Source organism: Triticum dicoccoides, chromosome 2A (genome assembly GCF_002162155.2).
Source record: "Triticum dicoccoides isolate Atlit2015 ecotype Zavitan chromosome 2A, WEW_v2.0, whole genome shotgun sequence".
In the NCBI taxonomy this organism is placed as follows: domain Eukaryota; kingdom Viridiplantae; phylum Streptophyta; class Magnoliopsida; order Poales; family Poaceae; genus Triticum; species Triticum dicoccoides.
Window position 1 is genome coordinate 79324578 of NC_041382.1, and position 20139 is coordinate 79344716.

Below are 20139 nucleotides of genomic sequence, written 5' to 3' on the forward strand. Positions count from 1 at the left end.
TGATTAACGGGATCACATCATTAGGAGAATGATGTGATTGACTTGACCCATTCCGTGAGCATAGCACTTGATCGTTTGGTTTGTTGCTATTGCTTTCTTCATAACTTATACATGTTCCTATGACTAAGAGATTATGCAACTCCCGTTTACCGGAGGAACACTTTGTGTGCTACCAAACGTCACAACGTAACTGGGTGATTATAAAGGTGCTCTACAGGTGTCTCCGAAGGTACTTGTTGGGTTGGCGTATTTTGAGATTAGGATTTGTCACTCCGACTGTCGGAGAGGTATCTCTGGGCCCTCTCGGTAATGCACATCACTTAAGCCTTGCAAGCATTGCAACTAATGAGTTAGTTGCGGGATGATGTATTACGGAACAAGTAAAGAGACTTGCCGGTAACTAGATTGAACTAGGTATTGAGATACCGACGATCAAATCTTGGGCAAGTAACATACCGATGACAAAGGGAACAATGTACCTTGTTATGCGGTCTGACCGATAAAGATCTTCGTAGAATATGTGGGAGCCAATATGAGCATCCAGGTTCCGCTATTGGTTATTGACCGGAGACATGTCTCGGTCATGTCTACATTGTTCTCGAACCCGTAGGGTCCGCACGCTTAACGCTACAATGACAGTTATATTATGAGTTTATATGTTTTGATGTACCGAAGGAGTTTGGAGTCCTGGATGAGATCGGGGAGATGACGAGGAGTCTCGAAATGGTCGAGACGTAAAGATCGATATATTGGACGACTATATTCGGACATCAGAAAGGGTCCGAGTGATTCAGGTATTTTCGGGAGTACCGGGGAGTTACGGGAATTCGTATTGGGCCTTAATGGGCCATACGGGAAAGGAGAGAAAGGCCTCAAAGGGTGGCCGCACCCCTCCCCATGGGCTGGTCCGAATTGGACTAGGGAGGGGGCGCCCCCTTCCTTCCTTCTCCTTTTCCCTTCCCTTTCCTTCCCTCCTACTCCTACTACTTGGAAGGGCTCCTAGTTCTACTAGGAAAGGGGGAATCCTACTCCCGGTGGGAGTAGGACTCCCCTAGGGTGCGCCATAGAGAGGGTCGGCCCTCCCCCTCCTCCACTCCTTTATATACGGGGGCAGGGGCACCCCAAAGACACAACAATTGATCTCTTGATCTCTTAGCCGTGTGCAGTGTTATTTGGTGTTTGCGTTGATCATGAATATGATTTGATCATGTTTATTGCAATACGGTTACTCATGTAAGTTAGAGAATAATTGTTGTTCTGTTTACATGAATAAAACCTTCTATGGTCATACACCCAATGAAAATGGTTTGTTGGATCTCAATCGTGGTAATACACATTTTCACAATATTGAAGCCAAAAGATGCAAAGTTAATAATGATAGTGCAACTTATTTGTGGCACTGCCATTTAGGTCATATTGGTGTAAAGCGCATGAAGAAAATCCATGATGATGGGATTTTGGAACCACTTGATTATGAATCAGTTGATGCTTGCGAACCATGCCTCATGGGCAAGATGACTAAGACTCCGTTCTCCGGAACAATGGAGCGAGCAACAGATTGTTGGAAATCATACATACTGGTGTATGTGGTCCGATGAATATTGAGGCTCGTGGCAAGTATCATTATTTTCTGATCTTCACAGATGATTTGAGCAGATATGAGTATATCTACTTGATGAAACACAAGTCTGAAATATTTGAAAAGTTCAAAGAATTTCAGAGTGAAGTGGAGAATCATCGTAACAAAAATAAAAATTTCTACGATATGATTGCAGAAGTAAAATATTTGAGTTACGAGTTTGGCCTTCAGTTAAAACAATGTGAAATATTTTCACTACTCATGCCATCTGGAACACCACAGTGTAATGGTGTGTCCGAACGTTGTAACCATGCTTTATTAGATATGGTGCGACCTATGATGTCTCTTACCGATTACCACTATCGTTTTGGGGTTATGCATTAGAGACAGCTACATTCACGTTAAATAGGGCACCATCTAAATCCGTTGAGACGATGCCGTATGAACTGTGGTTTGGCGAGAAACCTAAGCTGTCGTTTTTTAAAGTTTGGGACTGCGATGCTTATGTGAAAAAGTTTCAACTTGATAAGCTCGAACCCAAATCGGAGAAGTAAAATCTTCATAGGTTACCCAAAAGAAAATGTTGGGTACACCTTCTATCATAGATCCAAAGGCAAGATATTCATTGCTGAGAATGGATCCTTTCTAGAGAAGGAGTTTCTCTCGAAAGAAGTGGGTGGGAGGAAAGTAGAACTTGATGAGGTAACTGTACCTGCTCCCTTATTGGAAAGTAGTTCATCACAGAAATCTGTTCCTGTGACTACTACACCAATTAGTGAGGAAGCTAATGATGATGATCATGTAACTTCAGATCAAGTTACTACCAAACCTCATAGGTAAACCAGAGTGGTACGGTAATCCTGTTCTGGAAGTCATGTTACTAGACCATGACGAACTTGCGAACTATGAGGAAGCGATGATGGAGCCCAGATTCCGCGAAATGGTTTGAGGCCATGAAATCTGAGATGAGATCCATGTATGAGAACAAAGTATGGACTTTGATTGACTTGCCCAATGATCGGCGAGTCATTGAGATTAAATGGATCTTCAAGAGGAAGACGGACGTTGATAGTAGTGTTACTATCTACAAAGATAGAATTGTCGCAAAAGGTTTTCGACAAGTTCAAGGTGTTGACTACGATGAGAGTTTCTCACTCGTATCTATGCTTAAGTCTGTCCGAATCATGTTAGCAATTGCCGCATTTTATGAAATCTGGCAAATGGATAAACAAAACTGCATTCCTTAATGGACTTATTAAAGAAGAGTTGTATATGATGCAACCAAAAGGTTTTGTCAATCCTAAAGGTACTAAAAAAATATGCAAGCTCCAGCGATCCATCTATGGACTGGTGCAAGCATCTCGGAGTTGGAATATACGCTTTGATAAGTTAATCAAAGCATATAGTTTTATACAGACTTGCGGTGAAGCCTGTATTTATAAGAAAGTGAGTGGGAGCACTACAGCATTTCTGATAAGTATATGTGTATGACATATTGTTGATCAGAAATAATGTAGAATTATTCTGCAAAGCATAAAGGAGTGTTTGAAAGGAGTTTTTCAAAGAAAGACCTCGGTGAAGCTGCTTATATATTGAGCATCAAGATCTATAGAGATAGATCAAGACGCTTGATAAGTTTTCAATGAGTACATACCTTGACAAGTTTTTGAAGTAGTTCAAAATGGAACAATCAAAGAAAGAGTTCTTGCCTGTGTTACAAGGTGTGAAATTGAGTAAGACTCAAAGCCCGATCACGGAAAAAGATAGAGAGAGAATGAAATTCATTCCCTATGCCTCAGCCATAGGTTCTATAAAGTATGCTATGCTGTGTACCAGATCTATTATATACCCTACACTGTTTTTGGGAAGGGGTACAATAGTGATCTAGGAGTAGATCACTGGACAACGGTCAAAATTATCCTTAGTGGAATAAGGATATGTTTCTCGATTATGGAGGTGACAAAAAGGTTCGTCGTAAAGGGTTACGTCGATGCAAATTTTGACACTGATCCAGATGACTCTAAATCTCAATCTAGATACATATTGAAAGTGGGAGCAATTAGCTAGAGTAGCTCCGTGCAGAGTATTGTTGACATAGAAATTTGCAAAATACTTATGGATCTGAATGTGGCAGACCCGTTGACTAAACTTCTCTCACAAGCAAAACATGATCACACCTTAGTACTCTTTGGGTGTTAATCACATAGCGATGTGAACTAGATTATTGACTCTAGTAAACCCTTTGCGTGTTGGTCACATGTCGATGTGAACTATGGGTGTTAATCACATGCTGATGTGAACTATTGGTATTAAATCACATGGCGATGTGAACTAGATTATTGACTCTAGTGCAAGTGGGAGACTGAAGGAAATATGCCCTAGAGGCAATAATAAAGTTATTATTTATTTCCTTATATCATGATAAATGTTTATTATTCATGCTAGAATTGTATTAACCGGAAACATAATACATGTGTGAATACATAGACAAATAGAGTGTCACTAGTATGCCTCTACTTGACTAGCTCGTTGATCAAAGATGGTTATGTTTCCTAACCATAGACATGAGTTGTCATTTGATTAACGGGATCACATCATTAGGAGAATGATGTGATTGACTTGACCCATTCCGTGAGCATAGCACTTGATCGTTTAGTTTGTTGCTATTGCTTTCTTCATAACTTATACATGTTCCTATGACTATGAGATTATGCAACTCCCGTTTATCGGAGGAACACTTTGTGTGCTACCAAACGTCACAACGTAACTGGGTGATTATAAAGGTGCTCTACAGGTGTCTCCGAAGGTACTTGTTGGGTTGGCGTATTTCGAGATTAGGATTTGTCACTCCGACTGTCGGAGAGGTATCTCTGGGCCCTCTCGGTAATGCACATCACTTAAGCCTTGCAAGCATTGCAACTAATGAGTTAGTTGCGGGATGATGTATTACAAAACGAGTAAAGAGACTTGCCGGTAACGAGATTGAACTAGGCATCGAGATACCGACGATCAAATCTCGGGCATGTAACATACCGATGACAAAGGGAACAACGTACATTGTTATGCGGTCTGACCGATAAAGATCTTCGTAGAATATGTGGGAGCCAATATGAGCATCCAGGTTCCGCTATTGGTTATTGACCAGAGACGTGTCTCGGTCATGTCTACATTGTTCTCGAACCCGTAGGGTCCGCACGCTTAACGCTATGATGACAGTTATATTATGAGTTTATATGTTTTGATGTACCGAAGGAGTTCGGAGTCCCGGATGAGATCGGGGACATGACGAGGAGTCTCGAAATGGTCGAGACGTAAAGATCGATATATTGGACGACTATATTCGGACATCGGAAAGGGTCCGAGTGATTCAGGTATTTTCGAGAGTACCGGGGAGTTACGGGAATTCGTATTGGGCCTTAATGGGCCATACGGGAAAGGAGAGAAAGGCCTCAAAGGGTGGCCGCACCCCTCCCCATGGGCTGGTCCGAATTGGACTAGGGAGGGGGGGGCGCCCCCTTCCTTCTTCTCCTTTTCCCTTCCCTTTCCTTCCCTCCTACTCCTACTACTTGAAAGGGCTCCTAGTTCTACTAGGAAAGGGGGAATCCTACTCCCGGTGGGAGTAGGACTCCCCTAGGGTGCGCCATAGAGAAGGCCGGCCCTCCCCCTCCCCCTCCTCCACTCCTTTATATACGGGGGCAGGGGGCACCCAAAGACACAACAATTGATCTCTTGATCTCTTAGCCGTGTGCGGTGCCCCCTCCACCATAATCCACCTCGATCATACCGTAGCGGTGCTTAGGCGAAGCCACGCGTCGGTATAACATCATCATCGTCACCACGCCGTCGTGCTGACAAAACTCCCCCTCAACGCTCGGCTGAATCGGAGTTCGAGGGACGTCATCGAGTTAAAGTGTGTTGAACTCGGAGGTGTCGTGCGTTCGGTACTTGGATCGGTCGGATCGTGAAGACGTACGACTACATCAACCGCGTTGTGCTATCGCTTCCGCTTTCGGTCTACGAGGGTACGTAGACAACACTCTCCTCTCTCGTTGCTATGCATCACCATGATCTTGCGTGTGCGTAGGAAAATTTTGAAATTACTATGTTTCCCAACATCTGGATGATGTAATGCTTTATTCATGTATTGTGTGAAGTGGCTATTGTAAGCCAACTATGTATCTCTTTCCCTTATGTATTACATGGGTTGTGTGAAGATTACCTCACTTGCGACATTGCTTTGAATGCGGTTATGCCTCTAAGTCGTGCTTTGACACGTGGAAGATATAGCCGCATCGAGGGCGTTACATGCTCGATGTGGATGAAGCGGTATGTGCTAAGTACTTCACCATGATGTTGGAAGGAACAACTCGTACTTGGTTGAAAAGCTTACCAACTAACTCTGTTGGATCATGGGCTGAATTGAAGCACCGGTTTATCCAGAACTTCAAAGATACTTGTAAGCAGCCCATGTCAATTGTGGATCTGGCCGCCTGTGTCCAAGAGGAGGTGGAGTCCACGACCCATTGGGTCAAGCGGGTCTCAGCGATTTTGCATTCATCGGATCGTATCAATGCAGATACTGCAGTGCTAACGTTGGAGGGCAATTGCCGTTTTCTGCCGCTCAAACAGAAGTTAGGAAGGCTCAAACGTCACTGCAATGATATGTCAACGCTTATGGCCGCTTTGGTTAAGTACACCGATTCAGATAATACCAAAGACCCTGACTTAGAGGACGACAAACCGGGGAAAGGGAAAAAGAACGGCAACGCCAAGGGTCAGCAGCATAATCCGGCAGGCCACGGGAACAGTGGTAAGCGCAAGGCCAACAACAACTTGGACTTTGTCGCTAACACCAATGCTCAGGAGAATGGCCAGCGCCGTAAGGGCAAGCAGCCCTAGAGGGGCGGAGGTTCAGGCCCCAATTTGGAGCGCCTGTTAAATCAACCCTGTGCAAAGCATTGATAATGGCCTGTCCAAAGCATGGATCAAAGGAGGAGCCAGCATCGCATCTTTGGAAGGACTGTTATATCATGCGAGATTTCAAGAACTCCAATATGTTCCAGTACGATAATGGCCTGCCCGGCCGTTTAGGAGGTGGTTTCCACGGGTCGGGTTACGGAGGTGGCAGTTCCGGTTCAGGATTTCAAGGCAATCAAACCGGACACATCAATCAAGGGCACCAAGGCAACTAGGGTACAACCATCAGGGGAACCAGCAGCAGCAGCAGTCGGGTTATCAGAGCAATCCTAAGCAGCTAAATAGTGGGCAATATCATGTCTTCACCACTATCTTGTGTAAGCGTGATCAGAAGCTTCACAAGAGGGCAGTAAACTCTGTTGAACCGGCAGTGCCTCAATATTTGCGCTGGTCTGAGCAACCCATTTTGTGGAGTAGAGAGGATCACCCACCCTGGGTTGACAATCCGGGTCACTTGGCCCTAGTGGTGGCGCCTCAAGTTGGGGGATATAAGTTCACGAAGGTACTCATGGATGGGGGAAGCAGTATCAACATTCTATACTATGATACCTTCCGTCGTATGGGGTTGACAGATAAGAGTCTTAAACTGTCAAACACTGTTTTTCACGGTGTGGTGCCTGGCAAGTCTGCATCCAGTAGGCAAGATAGCCTTAGAGGTGGCTTTTGGAGATGACTATGATTCAAGGTCAGAAACATTGACTTTTGAGGTGGTGAAAATCAAAAGTCCGTATCACGCTTTGTTCGGACGACCGGCTTATGCTAAGTTCATGGCGAGGCCGTGTTATGTTTATCTACAGCTTAAAATGCCAGGTCATAAGGGGACCATCACAGTGCACGGGAGCAGGAAGATCGGTTTGAAATGTGAGGAAGGTGATGCGGCTTATGCTGAGTCGGTTTGTGCCACGGAGGAATTGAAGTTTTATAAGGACCAAGTTGATCCAGCAGATATGACTTCTTTGAAAAACCCAACTACGGAACACGGTCCGGTGTTGAAGTTTAAATCGGCCACAGATACGAAGATGGTTGATTTCGTTCCTGGCGATTCATCCAAGTAGTTCAGCATCAGCGCTAAGCTGGATCCCAAATAGGAAAGCGCGCTCATCGAGTTCATTCATGAGAACCAGGTCATCTTTGCATGGAAACCTTCTGACATGCCAGGTGTACCGAGGGAACTTGCTGAGCACACACTTAACATTGATCCTAAGTTCAAACCGGTCCGACAGTTTCTTCGCCGCTTCAATGAAGAAATGCGTAAGGCTATCGGTGAAGAGGTAGCTCGGTTGTTGGCCGCAGGGTTTATCGTGGAAGTCTTTCACCCAGAGTGGTTGGCTAATCCCGTGCTGGTTCTTAAGAAAAATGGCACTTGACGTATGTGTGTAGATTACATAGATTACACAGACTTGAACAAAGCTTGTCCTGCAGAGCCCTTTGCCCTCCCTTGTATTGATCAGATCATTGATGGTACGGCGGGTTGTGACCGTTTGTGTTTTCAGGATGCTTACTCTGGTTATCATCAGATCAAAATGGCAGTTAAGGACCAGGAGAAGACAACTTTCATCACTCCCTTTGGAGCCTTCTGCTATGTCTCCATGCCCTTTCGGCTCAAGAGTGCGCAGGTGACTTATCAACGTTGTGTTCAGAATTGTCTTCATAAGCAGATTGGGCGCAATGTTCATGCATATGTGGATGATATTGTGATAAAGTCCAGGAAGGAGGAAACATTAATAGACGATTTGAGAGAAACCTTTGACAACCTCCGGGTTTACAAGATGATGCTCAATCCGGAAAAGTATGTCTTTGGTGTACCGGCAGGCAAACTCTTGGGTTTTCTGGTGTCAAATAGAGGCATTGAGGCTAATCCGGAAAAAATTTCAGCAATTACATCTTTGGCTAAACCGGCGTGTATCAATGAGGTTCAACATCTGGCCGACCGAATTGCGGCTTTGAGCCGGTTTATCAGTCATCTTGGGGAGAAGGCTATCCCTTTATATCAGATGCTCAAGAAAACAGATAATTTTGTCTGGAGCGAGGCAGCTAATAAAGCGTTTGAGGATCTGAAGAGGCAGTTAGCTGAACCGTCTGTGCTGGCAGCACCGATCGATAAGGAGCCATTATTGCTATATGTGGCTGCTAATGCCCAAGTTATTAGCGTGGCCATTGTGGTGGAGCGCAAGGAAGCTGGCAAGGAATATCCGGTTCAACGGCTGGTTTATTATATCAGTGAGGTGCTCATTGAGTCAAAGCAGAGGTATCCACATTGGCAGAAGCTGGTGTATGGAGTGTTTATGGCAAGCCGGAAGCTTAAACACTATTTTCAGGGTCATCCTATCACAGTGGTCAGTTCAGCCCCTCTGGGAGATATCATTCAAAACAAAGAAGCAACGGGTCGAATTGCCAAATGGGCTATTGAGCTTGGACCTCACGGGCTCAAGTACACACCTCGCACAGCGATCAAATCCCAAGAACTCATGGACTTCATCAATGATTGGACGGAGTTGCAGGCACCAGAGGAGAAGCCAGATAATACGTACTGGACTATTCACTTTGATGGATCCAAACAGTTGGAGGGCTCGGGGGATGGAGTCATACTAACTTCACCAAGAGTTGACAAGTTTTGTTATATCCTCCGTTTAATGTTCCCTTGTACTAACAATGCAGCTGAGTATGAGGCTTTGCTCCACGGTCTATGGATGGCTAAAGAAATGAACTTAAGCCGGGTCAAGTGCTTTGGGGATTCAGATCTGGTGGCTCAACAAGTGTCTGGCACTTGGGATTCTAAAGACCCACTCATGGCTGCATATCGACGAGAGGTGGACACAGTGGCTGGTCACTTCAAGGGTTATCAGGTGGACCATATAGACCGGCGAAAGAATGAAGCGGCGGACGCTTTAAGCCGCCTTGGTTCTCAGCGTAAACCGGTCCCACCAAATGTCTTTCTTGACGTGCTGCATAATCCGTCGGTCAAAGTACCAACAGAGGAGTTGGCTATTCCTGACCCGGAGGATCAATTAGTGGCCGCTTTGCATATTATACCAGATTGTACAATCCTATACCTGGCTTACATGAACCGGGGTGAGTTACCAGAGGATGAAACCTCGGCCCGGCAGATAATCCAGCGTTCCAAATCAATGACTATACTCAACGGAGAATTGCATCGTTACAGCATTTCAGGGGCAATTCAGTGTTGTGTTTCTCCTCGGGAGGGTTGTGAGATTTTGCGAGAAATCCATGGAGGGGATTGTGGTCACCACGCCGGTTCAAAGTCCTTGGTGGATAAAGCTTTTCGCCACGGTTTTTACTGGCTAACAGCTCATGCTGATGCGGAGGATTTAGTCAAGAGATGTGACGGTTGCCAAAAATTCGCACGCCGTGCTCACATTACGGCTCAGGAGTTGAGGATGATTCCAATCACATGGTCGATTGTGACTTGGGGGCTTGATATGGTTGGACACTTTAAGCGCTCCAAGGACAAAAAGACCCACTTATTAGTGACAGTTGATAAATTCACCAAATGGGTGGAAGCAGAGCCAGTCAGTAAGTGTGATGCGGCCACGGCGATTCAATTCATCAAAAATGTGATATTCCGGTTTGGCTTTCCACACAGTATTATAACTGATAATGGTATTAATCTGTCAAAGGGAGAGATGGAGGAATTTTGCCAACGTGAGCACATCCGGCTTGATATAGCATCAGTGGCTCACCCCCAATATAATGGTCAAGCGGAAATGGCAAATCAAGAAATTTTGAGAGGTATTAAACCCCGGATTATGGTTCCTTTGAAGCGGACACCGGGTTGTTGGGTGGAGGAATTACCTTCTGTGTTATGGAGCATCAACACCACACCTAACAGATCGACGGGTTACACACCTTTCTTCATGGTTTATGGAGCGGAGGCGGTTCTCCCTAGTGACATCCGTCACGACTCGCCCCGGGTGGCAGCTTATGTTGAAGCGGATAATGAGACAACACGTCAGGATTCTCTGGACCTGTTAGATGAGGAGTGTGATCTTGCAGCAACACGTTCGGCGATTTATCAACAGGATCTCCAACGTTATCATAGCCGCCGGGTTAAGACCAGAACCTTTCAAGAGGGCGATTTGGTGCTCCGGCTCATCCAGGATCAAACTGATATGCACAAATTATCCCCACCTTGGGAAGGACCTTTTGTGGTCAGCAAGAATCTACACAACGGGTCATACTACCTCATTGATGTTCGAGAGCACAAAGACTCACGTAAATCGAAGGAGGAGACCAAGCGGCCGTGGAACATAGCTCTTCTTCGGCCTTACTATACTTGAGCCATAGGCTCTTCATATGTACATATTTATGACGATGTATATATTATATAATAAACCAGAGCCTCCATTAAAACAGGGTCTCTGTTCTTTTTACATCATGTGTGTGCTTACAAGAGTTTCTACTGACAAAGCGGAGTTTTCTTCTGTTAAACCGGTCTTTGCAGCCATACGGATATAAATAAAATCACTAGGGGGCTTGGTCATATCTGAACCATAGCTACACCTCTTGATCGGTTTGAAACCACAAAGGGATATCACTAGGGGGCTTGGTTGTTATCACACCATAGCTACACCTCTTGATAGGCGTTTAGCCACAAAGGAAATTACGTTGGGCCAAAGAGAGTGTTGCACAAAGCACAAACTCAAACATGGGCACCCACTAAGCACAACTCACAAAGTTACTTGGGGGCTCTTTGTGCAAAGCAACAAAGAGTTTGAAAGGACCCTTGTAATTGGCTATCAAGCCACGGCTTGGAAGCCTGGTGTATTCACCTTAAACCCTGGGTTAACCTGCCTTCATCAAGTAAGCCACTCCTATCCAGGGAATCCTGGTATGACCCGCCGAACATTTGACAAGTCAATCTTATATAGACCCTGAACTTGTCAAAGTTAAAACGATGATTGGTTAATTGGAGGCCCATCTTAAAAGGCTTTGTTAAATGGTTTAACTCAGAGGCCTGGCAGCCCATGAAAAGCCTCGATTTGGAGCCTGACAGCTCGTAAAAAGCCTTGCATATTTATTTTTTGAATCTTATTTGCTAAGTTTTTTGACTTTATTGAGGTTCATAATGTCTTATGATAAACCGGTGTCCTTGACCCGGCTTGGCTCTCAACTACAAGTTGTCAGTACATGATCAGTTACAAACCGGCGTTCTTTACCCCTAGTCTGGTTTGACTAAATCACCAGTGCTATAAAGAAAACCTGGTGATTCTTATATCCCGGTACGGTTTATTATCATAATCCAACAGAATAAGGACGAAGTTATCAACACTCCGGATTGGTGTTAGCACCCTTACCATACAAGCAGTTGGTCAATCAATGAGGTATGTTGCACATATTACTTTTTATACAAAAACTTTGCTCATTCATCTAAGTATTGTATATTTGTTGAGCATCATAACCCGTCCAGTGGTAAACCGCTAGGACACTTTTCAAGTTCTTGTATCCAGGAACACAACTCCTTCTGGGTTAAGCATAAATCGATCCCAAAAGGTAGAGCAAGTTTTCACATCATCAAAGCGTCACAAAACATGCTCGATGGCATGACAACTAAAGGAGTTTTTGCTATCCTATTACATGAAGCTTTCAAACGGCTCCAATTGAATAGTTGTTTTTAAACATTGGCACGCAATAACTGGTAAACCGGCTGCCGGTTTAAGATGCTTCGTCTGGATGGTTTGACGGTTGCGGATCAGTTGGTGCGATCACTTCTTCTTCATCCCTCCCAGACGTTGGAAATCAACCGTTGACCAATCGATTCCAGTTAAAACTTGAAACATGACTTCTTCATGGATAAGGCTGGAGGGGTTAATATCAGGAGCAAAGGTATGCTTACAGATTGGAAGCACAAGTTCTTTGACTTCATGGATTTCGGTAGGCTGTCTCTTCCCTTCAGCGTCATAAGCCGGTTGGAAATGAGACAAGTCTGTGTCCTCTGCCAGTTTGCTGGCTATTGGCCGCATTTCTTTGGTCAGCCTTCGGAGGTCATCATTGTTGAAGTTTGAACCGTCCTCCTTTACACCTGGATATCCTTTAATAATGTCCTCCTCTTCAAGATCAGGGATCCATGCCTTGGCTCTAATTAGTTCGGTTAATGCGCCTGCTTTCAGTTCGGTAATCCGGGCTGGTAACATGGCCAGCTTCTCAAGAGTCTCCTTTATCAATGATGGTGCCAGTTTATTGTAAGCTGCAGTACAAATAGCCCGCTGGGACCCAGAGTACAACTGTTCAATCAAAGTATATGCCGCTTTAAGCTTCATCCGCATATCTGTGCCCAGATGAGCAATACGAGTGCCTGTGACGGTTTCAAATCAGTGTTCTTATCAATGATAAGATTCAGTGAATTGGATAAACTGCACAAGGAGATACTTACCAAAGAGGGCGGAAGTCATGGCGTTGATTTGCCGTTTCAAACCAGCTAGTTCATCTACAACTGGTTTTAGGGCTGCTTCAGCGTCTTCACCTTTTTTGGTTAAACCGGCTTTCTCGGTTTCCCAGTCAGCATGATCTTTATTAAAAGACTCTTTCAGCTTTTCCATCCCTGTCAGGGCTTTGGTCAGCTCCTCTTTAGCTTTCGCAGCTTCTGCTTGTTGGGAGTTCACATTCTCTTGCAAATCAGCGGTACGGGCATCTCTATTGCTTAGTTCGTCCTACAACAATGAAGAAATGTCAAACAACAGGATATATATTTTCTAAAGTACAAAGCGTATAACAAGTTATGCACTTCGTACTTGGGGGCTAATGCCTATTTGCTCTGATTCACTACATCTTTTCTAAAGTCTCCAGAACAATGCAAGCATTATCCTTGACACTTGGGGGCTAATGTACATCTGTTCAAAACGGACGCATTGATTTAAACCCGGATTACCTTGCAAAGCTAAACCGGCCTTTGGGGGCTACGCGAAGGAAAGCTATATCATTACATTGGTAAAGTATCGGCCTTGGTTTTCACTAAGGACCTAACATTTTGAGGGTCAGTGGGAGAGACTTAAAGTATTACAAAGACCCGGTTCACGATTAACATCATAAAACGGCCCTTGGGGGCTACTTGGGCTGGCATATCAACTTTGGAATCAAGAAATAAAGGGAGATAAAAATACCTCATAGCGTTCCTTCATCAAATTCACTAAACCGGCTTCATAGTCACGGTTTGAGTGCAGACGGTTTAAGAAACCGGAGTGAAGCTCTTCAGCGTTGAGATGGGCATAACTTGATAAGTCAGTACTCCATTTGCCCTTTTCCCTAGCAGCACGCTCTTCTTTGGCACTATGTTGGGCCAAGACTACGGGATGGCCCAGAGAGCTGTGGCCCATACCAGTAATGATAACATCATCTCCTTGGCCTTCAGTGGTTTTGCGGGTGATGACGGAGTTTCAGTATCTCTCATCGGACTAGCCCGGTTTGGAGCTGCCGGTTCAGCGTCAGGCACGGCAGGGTCAACTTCTGGTGGTTCATCAGTATTCCGATCTTGAAGGGGCGGTTCATCAGAGGCGGCTTCAGGATGAGGACCCTCCGGTTCACGAGTTTGGTCCGGCTCACCTCTCTGCTCTTCTTCAAAAACTGCCTGGTTTTCTGATGGATTGTTGACCCGAGCTTTCTTGCTGGGTCTGGCTTTGGCTCTGCAAATAAATTAAAAGAGGGTTAGCATCTTATTCAAGATTTGTAACGCATTGGAAGAAGGAGTTTGAAAACTTACCCAGCCACAGTTTTTAGAGGAGGGAGTTGGGTTGCTGTCGACTCGCCAGAGGATGAGGGAGGTGTCACCTAATAATTTGAATCGGACAGATTAATAGGTTGTCTGAAATAACCTGACTTGGGATAAGAATGGTCAGAAGTGGAAGAGACCTCAGACCGGCGCTTCCGAGCCGGAGTATCAGGTAAACCGGCCGAAGTGACCTGTTGGCCACTGTGCCGGGTTGTCCGGCGAGCTTCATGCTGCTGTGTCTTCAAAATAAATGTTGGGTCCAAGTAAGCAAGAGGATGAGAAAAGCTTACTTTCCGGACTGCTTGACGGGTTTTTTTGTGTTGGCATAGAGTCTGAACTGGAGGAAAGGGTAATTACCTCTACATCATCAACTTGGCTGCCTTCTACGTCCTCCTGATAAAGATCATTGTTAATGAGGTGCATGAAAAGTGAGCCAAGTGAGTCAAGTTCTACCTCAACTTCCGGATCATCAGCATCGTCATCAAGTTCCATGTTGATCCGGTCAGCCATTTTCCGCTTTGAGATCTGCTTGACGGCTTTGGTTTTGGGACGAGATGGTTTGACCGCTTTATCCCCGGTTGGCTTTACTGCTTTATCTACGGATTTCCGTTTCCAGAAGGGATCGTCACCCTATTCATACATAAACAGAAGAAGGATTACAAGTTGAACAAGTTAAAGACATCAAAGATGAAAAGGAAGTACAGTGCTTACAGCAGGCGGTTTGTTCTTGGTATAGAAGGGGTTTAAGCCGGTTTGACTACAGACTGATTCCGATTCATTCAAAATTTTCTTTACGCTTTCAGTGACTTCTTCATCGGTCACCTGAATGTTGATATGGCGTTGAGGGTCTTCAACATCACCGGTGTACTCACACATTAAACCGGGGCGCCGGCTTAGCGGCAGGATGCTCCAAGATATCCAACAGCGCACGAAATCAACACCTGTTAAACCACTGGACATAAAAGCTCGGAGTTTGGCGAGTTGAGGGGCATACTTGGCCCGTTCTGCAGAACTTAATCATTGCGGTATTGGATGGGTGTTGGAAAGTCGGTGATCACGATAGCCTAGAAGGGAATTTTCATCTTCAGGAGAAGTATCTCTGCAGTAAAACCAAGTCTGGTTCCATTCCTTAGGATGGCTGTGCAGTTTGGCATGAGGGAATTCAACTTCCTTCTGCTTTTGAATAGAAACACCGCCAAGTTCAGTGTTGGGACCATTTACAAATTATGTGCGCCGGTCTAGATGAAAGAGGTCTCGGAACAGTTCCGCAGGCGGTTCTTCTTGTAAATACACTTCACAGAAGACCTGGAAGTTGCATAGATTGGACACCGAGTTGGGTCCGATATCTTGAGGATGGAGTTGGAAACTGGCAAGCACATCTCGATAGAACTTTGACCCTGGCGGTTTGAAACCATGGCCTATGTGGTCGACAAAGACCACAACCTCGCCCTGCCTTGGGGTTGGAGGATTTTCTCTTCCTGGAACTCGCCATCGAATTTCAGTTTTCTTAGGCAAGGTGCCAATGCTGACCATCCCGTTCAACTGTTCCTCGGTGACTCGGGAACGAGCTCAATTGCAAGCGGCAAACTGTTTGGCCATTGTGAAACAAAAAGCTGGAAAAGAAATGACTGTTTACAAATCATTCACGGTGGTATACAAGATGTAGTGGAATAAAAGATATACATGTATGTGAAATTGCATAAACCGGAGACAAATACAATAGTGAATGGCAAAGTCATATCAAGGGCATACATGTGTTGTTAAACCGGACTATTGCAATCAACATAAAGAAGGTTTGCCGGTTTACTAGGGGACTAATGGTATGAGATAGATTGTTTTTGCAAAGGTAAACCGCCTACGTAGTACAGAGGATACAGATCTAAGGCGAAAAGGGCTAAGTAAGGAAAAACAAGTTTCACAGGATCACATGGGAATTTTGGATCTACCGAAGACAGAAAGGCAAAAATATTTTGACCTAAAAAGGGTAGGACCCGAAACAGTTTATGAAGGACTAGATAAGTTTTTGCGCATAAGGGTTTGTGGTGGTAACAGAAGATTAGCCACGGCAAGGGATACGTCAGGCGTGAAGTGTCCATCTATAGATTAAGGAGGAACAGGGAAGAACAGCACCGAAGCACTGATGAACTTCAGAGAACTACGAAGAACAGGGAAAACCCTAATGAATCTAAGGAAGGAGGAAAGGACTTACTGTGGCCGCGGAAGCAGCAGAAGTGTGCTGCGGAACTCTGGTACGAACAGGTTGATGCAGCGGCCAATGGTGAGGCAGAGGCGAGGCTTGACGATGGCGGCGGCGCTCAGGTGCGGAGGTGTCGCTAGGAGGAAGAAGAAGCGAACGAGACGAGCGGAAAAATGATAAGGACCCGTGGCCCTATTTATAAGGTGAGCGATAAGGCGACAAGTGCGGGAATCGAGGAGGTCAAAAACGGATAGTTAATAATGGTGTCGCTTCGATGACTGGATATGCATTAATGAAGGTAATCTTCAGCTTCAACGGATAGATGACGTCAGGGCGGTTTATCATGATCCTGAAGTATGACGTCACGGCGGTTTAAAAGATCAAGGTGAAGATGCAAGGGAGGAATTTTTCTAAGTATTGAAGATTGACATGAACAAGTTCAAACCAATCTGGGGCCTAATGCTGGGGATATTACTACTGGACGTAAACCGGCCAGGGGTAGCCGGATTAGCCTTATGAAGATTATAAGCCCATGAAGACATAAGAATGATGGCGCTTGATGAAGGCCCAAGGCCCAGAGGCGAGTTAAGGCCTGTAGATGTAAACCGACCTTGTTATGTAACTTGCATTGTAAGATAGGAAGGATAGAGACCGAACCGGACACGTTTATGATCCGGCTTCGGGACTCTGTAAACCGGCGGGCATCAACCTATGTATATAAAGGGACGACCCTGCAGCGGTTTAGGGACGACAGAAAACAAACTCGAGAGCCAGACAAAGCGGATTCGCTCCCTGGCCTTCGAAACCCTAGCAATACCAATCACAACTAGACGTAGGCTTTTACCTTCATCGAAGGGGCCGAACTAGTATAAACTCCCCGTGTCCCCGTGTCCGGTTTAACCCCTTTAAGCTAACCCATTGCGATGGCTCCACGACTAAGTCCTTTCACAAGGACATCTGCCATGACAAACCCACGACAAAGATCAAGTCTGAGAAAATCTGAGGAATGTCATCTGAAAAGATTGACATGGACCTAGAGAGGGGGTGAATAGAATTTTTTTTTCAAAATTTACTTGTTAATTAGCAAGTTTAGGAAAATGGGGAATATCAATGTAAGCCTAACAATTGCAAAGGTGAGTCAAGTTTCTAGCAAAGATGATAGCAATAATTATACAAATTAAACAACATAATACAATATATCGACCGCAAGGACAAGGAAAAAGTAACCACAAGTAAGGAGCTAGGGTTAGGAATAACCAAACTCTGGAGATGAGGATGTATCTTAATGTTCACTTCCTTGGAGGGAAACTAGTCACCGTTGGAGGGTTGGGTGTTACCATGAAGGCTCACCCCTATTCTCCTTGAGATATCACAACAAATGTGATGCCCAACCACTAGTGGTAGACCGTAGACCTTTAGGCGGCTCCAAACCTTCACAAACTTTTCGGGGTAAATCACAATTTGGTTCCTCACCAAAGCATTCCTATCACCTAGGAGTCTTCAACCTCCGAGAGTAACAAGATTCACCATGAAAACAAGGAGGAATCACCTTTGCTTTGGTGAATGTGTAGGTGGAGCACTACTCCTTCACTCCTCAAAAGATCAAGAGCTTTGGGTGGCTAGGGGGTGATCTCCTAGAAATCAAGTTCTAAAAATGGAAGTGAGAGAAATGGAGTCATCACCTTCTTGGAGAAGAAAAAGACTATTTATAAGGTCACCGGAAATCCAACCGATTTTCACATATTCTTTTAGCCCTGGAAGTTCCAGGTAGTCCTGGAAGTTCTGACCACTAGAAGTTTCAGGCAGGTTCTGAGGTTTCTAGAGACATTGCACAGTTTGTGCAATCTCTCTCAACGCCCCGAAAGCTGCCTAAACCTTGCCTCAGAAGTTCCTGGCAGGTTCTGAGGTTTCTAGAGACATTGCACAGTTTGTGCAATCTCTCTCAACGTCCCGAAAGCTTCCTGAACCTTGCCTCAGAAGTTCCTGGCTACCCCGGAGATTCTAGGGTTTTCAAAAAATGTGTACCCTAGTAGATTTAGAGGACCTCTCCTCACACATTTTTGTATGACTTAGGTACATATATTTGGTGTACGTGTAGTCGATTCACAGAATACCTTCATGCTGAACCCCCTCTTGATAGTGTGGTTGCCCTATTATGGACTAAAATATTAAGAAGTAAAGACACTAGCAAAATTCTTCTTTTACCTTTTTCAAATTGAGGAGCATATCTAACCATCGATGCATTCTTCCATGATGTGGCAGCACTATTTATAGACTCAAGCATGTGGTTAGAACAGCAAGTTATGTTGTCATTAGCACAAAAAACAATTAAGGGCACAAATGCCCTTTTAACCTCTCCCTTTTGGCATTGATGACAACATAATAGATAGAGTAGAAAAATAATTATGATAATAAGTCACAATGAACTAGCCAAGAGCTCCCCGTAGACATATGCCTTATTTTAATTTGCCTTGGAATACAAAAGGCATAGGTGTGGGAAGGAGATTCCCTCATTATAAGGAATCTGATAGTACTACCAGCTTGCCACGTGCCTAGCTAGTTAAAGATGTTATTTCTTTACTTTTTTCCCTATTGCTCCGATTAGGATATGTTGTCATTTAAGTGAACTTTTGTAGCAATCTGTTTGACAAATGATTTACTCATAAGTGTGGCCACATACTACATATTTATTAGTAATTTGGTACTCTAGTCGTGCTTTTCCAGCTTGTGATTATTTTTCTTGCTTGCTTCGGTCACAATCTTGTCCAACATTTTTACATGTCATAGGATGACACACACAAACATCTGCTTGATCATAAAATTTGATTCTTTTTGCTTTATTCCCTGAAAAATGGATATTAAATTTGAGTACTTGGTATTGACTGTAAGTGGCATTCTGGTTCATAGGACATTCTGAATCTGAGTACTTTGTAGATGTCCAAAGAAGCTTGAAAAAATTATATTCTTTTCGCAAGCAACATGGTCTCGATTTTATTATGCACACTGCACATACAATATGTTGGCTGATATTATTTCATCTTAATCCGTTTATGTACTCAAAATTAGTCTATTGAAAATGTAAACTAGTGCTAACTTGATTTTTTGTGTAGTTCAGTGAGCATCAATTTTTGATATCTGATGGCGATGCGGAGTGGAGAAAAAACATAAGTAGGGCTAGTGATCATCGTCTTGCAGTTCTTCTTATTCAAAAGTATCTCTGCCACCGACAAGGCAATTGATAATTCAAGTTTTTTTTCGTGAACAAACTTGAACTATGATGGCACATGAAAACAGTTTAGGCCAACACTTGGTCGCAAAGAAATTTAGACCAACCGATATTTGAATCTTTGTGAAGTGGTGGTTATCAATTGTAATATTTCTTAAAATTCAAGTTTTTTGAGAATTATTTGTGGAATTCTTATATATGGTCTATTGTTATCTATGGAATTTTGTATGTACAAGTCTATTGTTATCTGTGTGCTGAAGGGTCAAGTCTCTGTGTTATTTGAGGGACTTTCTTCCCTCCCCCTTGTTGCCATTTTGGCACCCAGGGCAGTGGGAACTTCTCCCACGTGGTGGAAGGGATCTCATGTGCACAGGAGAAACTCCCCTAAGGGTTTATTTTCCCGGGTTTTTTCCTACTCAACAATCAAATGTGAGCCC

The 20139-nt window shown here is 44.3% G+C and overlaps 1 pseudogene; it reads right to left on the reverse strand.

The window, feature by feature from the left end:
* The window catches only part of LOC119357646, a 47779-nt pseudogene extending 32643 nt beyond the window's left edge, over positions 1 to 15136 (reverse strand).
* Between the last annotated feature and the right edge of the window lie 5003 nt (positions 15137 to 20139).